The sequence below is a fragment of the Colobus angolensis genome, unplaced genomic scaffold (assembly GCF_000951035.1).
Source record: "Colobus angolensis palliatus isolate OR3802 unplaced genomic scaffold, Cang.pa_1.0 Scaffold60, whole genome shotgun sequence".
Classification (NCBI taxonomy): Eukaryota; Metazoa; Chordata; class Mammalia; order Primates; family Cercopithecidae; genus Colobus; species Colobus angolensis.
The window spans coordinates 2,338,716-2,342,438 of NW_012119599.1; positions in this window are offsets into that span (position 1 = coordinate 2,338,716).

Here is a 3,723-nt window from a genome sequence, read left to right on the forward strand (position 1 = left end):
GTGCAGTGGCATGATCTCAACTCACCGCAACCTCCACCTCCCGGGTTCAAGCAATTCTCCTGCCTCAGCCTCCTGAGTAGCTGGGATTACAGGTGCCCGCCACCACGCCTGGCTAATTTTTGTATTTTTATTAAAGACTACTACCATGTTGGCCAGGCTGGTCTTGAACTCCTGACCTCAAGTGATCCGTCTGCCTCAGTCTCCCAAAGTGCTGGGATTACAGGGGTAAGCCACCATGCCCTGTAGTTTTCACCAGTCTTGATGCTCTTCTCTGTTACAACACCACACTGCCTCTCACACCTGAACCTTTTTTTTTTTTTTGAGATAGGATCTTGCTCTGTTGCCCAGGCTGAAGTGCAGTGGTACAATCAAGGCTCACTGCAGCCTCAACGGCCTGGGTTCAAGCAGCTCCTCCCACCTCAGGCTCCCGAGTAACTGAGACCACAGGAGTGCCCCACGACACACAGCGAATTTTTTAATATTTTTGTAGAGATGGAGTCTTGCTATGTTGCCCGGGCTAGTCTTCAGCTCCCAGGCTCAAGCCATCCTCCTGTCTGGGTCTCCCAAAGTGCTGGGATTATAGATGTGAGCTACCACACTGGGTCATGAACCATTTCTACAAAGCAGCTCATGCTATGGACCAAGTCCTGTGTAAACAGGCAACTCGCCTACACTTGATTCCTGCAGTAGCCCAGTGAGCGACTCCATGTTCCAGCAGAGAAACTGAGCCTTGGAGAGGGAAGATGCTACGTGAAGGTCACACAGTCCATTCACAGGGGCAGAAAGACAATCTCCCCACGGCTGGGCAGTTCCAACCACCACGGCCGGGGCTCTAACCATGCGTCTGCCACTGCCTGCCGTGCCCTCACCCTGGCCTCCAATGTGGTCCGATTATGATCTGCAGTCTCCAGATGGGGACCCCCAGGCTCAGGCAGGAGGAGCCCCTCCCCCAAGGTCACAGGGCAGATGGAGCAGAGTGCTGGGATGCGAACCCCAGCCTGCTGATTCCTCCTGAGTGCTGAGCCAGGCTTCCCCACTGCTCCAGGCTTCCTCCCGGCAGAGACCAGGGAGGCAGGTGGAGATCCTGGAGGTAAGGCCTCCGATCCCCACCGAGATAAGGACCTGGAGAAGAACCCCCGTCAGGTGGCACCAGGGCAGCCAGCTGGAGGTGGGATGGCACCACACTGAAGGCAGCATGGCTGAGGGACCCCTGCGAGGGGCAGCTGGGGCAGTGGGTGACAAAGCCCCTGGGGGCCGGGGGTGGGAGCTAAAATTGGCCTGCACCACCAGCTGGCCTGGCTCCCTCTCGCCCGGCTGGCGCCCCAACACCCAGGCCTGTTGCTAGGGAACCTGGGGAGGCTGGCCCCCTGGTGGGGGGCCCTGGAACTTGGGGTGGGGGAGCATGACCCAATGTGGCTGTAGCCATGGTAACCAGGTAACAGGAGAGGGGGCTGCAACCTCCCATTCCAGAGGCAGGCAGGTGACTCCCCATCAGGACTGACAGGCAGGTCTTAGTGACAAGAGTTGGAGGAGAGAAAAGGGGATTAGCCATCCTCAAATCCGCACCATGCACGCATCTTAACAACCTAGGGAACAGCAAGTCGTCATCAGGCGTTCCACTTAACAGACAAGGAAACCAAGGCTCAGAGAGGTGAGGTTACTTGCCCGAGGTCACACAGCTAGGGAGGGACAGAAGCAGGATATGAACCTAAGTTTATCTGAACAATTAAACTAGTACTAATAACCACAACAGCCACGACACATGCCAGGCCCTGTGCACCTTAGTCACATCACGTCATTGGCTCCTGCAAACATCCCTAACAGCGGAGGGCCATCAGCAACCCGATTTAGAGATAAGGAAACTGAGGCTGCAAGCTGGGAGTGAATCTGCAGCCTCACTCAACAACTAATAACAGCCCTGAGCTGAGAATCCACGGGCCGTCTGACTCATACCCACAGCCACAACAGCAGCTGGCATTTGTGGAGTGCTTCCTAGGTGCCAGGCTTCTCCTGAATCGAGTAAGCCAAGGAGGCACTCAAGCGGTCACCCCTATTTTCCAGGGCAGGAAACTGAGGCTCAGAAGGGAGAACTGGTTTTCTGAGGACACAAGACAAACCAGCTGGCCATGCCAGCATTGGAACCCAGGACTGTGGAGCCCCTGGCACCTCACTGTAGATTGTAGTGACCAAGGAACAGAGGTGGTGGGCATTTCATTAGACTCCAAATTGGAGTTCTGGCCCATAGTGATGATAGGGGTGGTCTTTGTGAGGGAGGGATCTGCAACATGAGGAAGGGACAGATATAAATCTCTGATGGTGTGCGTGTGCAGGGGGGCGGTCTGTCAGAGGTGAGGGAAACAGGGGGAAGGGGAACAGGGACCTGGCAGAAGGATTTGGAGAAAGACACAAAGATCCCAGCTGGGGAGACGTCTAGGACTGGGTGGTGGGCAGGTCTTTGGAAGTGATGAGAGTGATCAGAGACACAGGAGATGGGGAGGGGCCTCCCTGGGACTCTCTGGGAAAGTGTAGGGGCAGGGGGCGCCTGGGAATGGTGGAAAGTGATAAAGCCATTGGGGCAGTGGAAGTCAGAGATCAGGAATCCCTGGGTCTTGGGAAGCTCCTAGGAACCAGAGAAGGGGGTTTCTAGGAGCAGTCCTTGAAACTAGAGAAGGGTCTGGGGGGCCTGGAAGTATGGGGTAGGGGTTTCTTGGGCAAGGAGCAGCACAGACGAACAAAGGCGAAGCCCTGGGGGAGGTCAAGGGGTCTAGAAATTTGGGGAGAAGACCTCCAACAGATTGACCCCAAGGGAAAAAAGGGCTTGAAGCCAGGGCAAGATGAGGGGCTTGAAGTTAGGGCAAGATGAGAGGCTTCAGGTCCAGGAGTTTTCTGGAAGAAGGATCTGGGGCCAGGCCCTGTAGCTGAGGAAGGCCTCTGAAGCTGAGGAGGGGGCTTCCTTGGGAGGCCAGACCCCCAGCAAGGAAGGGGGAGGTCCTGGGGCAGGAGAAAGGACGGTGGTTTGTGGGGAAGGGGCCTGATTTTGGCCTAGCAGGGGGTCGAGAGTTTGGAGGTTGGGGAAGGGGCTTGCCTGAAGCTGAGAAGTTGATAGAGGGCGGATGAGGCCTGGAGTCAGACTGGTCCAGGGCCTAGAAATACCAGCCTGGGTGAGGTGGGGGCCTGGAAGTTGGAGGCCAAGGCTTCCTGGGAGAGGAAGAGACCAGAAAGGGTCCAGGTGGCATCTGGGGGCCCCGGAGCGCTGGCATCTAGGGACAGGGCTGCTTGGAAGATGGGGACCAGGCCTGGGACAGGAGAGACCTTGAAGAAGCCAGAAAAGGGCCGGGGCCCAGGAGAGGTGGAAACCAGCTTCCTGCCAGAGGCTGCCCACAGGCGCCCCGGGTGCGTCCTGGAGGGGCAGAGGACTGGGAATGAGAGGAGGGGGGCTCCTGGGGAGCCGGCACCCAGCCCCAGATAGGGAAGGCCGGAGCCAGAGGCAGGACTGGGCCAGGCCCTGCTGGGAGAGCCAGGGCCGGGCCTTGGGGGGTCAGGGGCCCTGCAAATCCGGGAGGGGGCGAGGTGTCGGACGCGGACAGCCTGGAGGGGAAAGGGCTTAGCACGCGCGAGAGAAGGGAGGGGCTCCTGGAAGCAGGGGAGGGGGCTTCCTGGAGGGAACAGACCGGAGCGGAAGCGGTCTGCACGGGGACAAGAGAGGGGTCCCCAGAGAGGGGC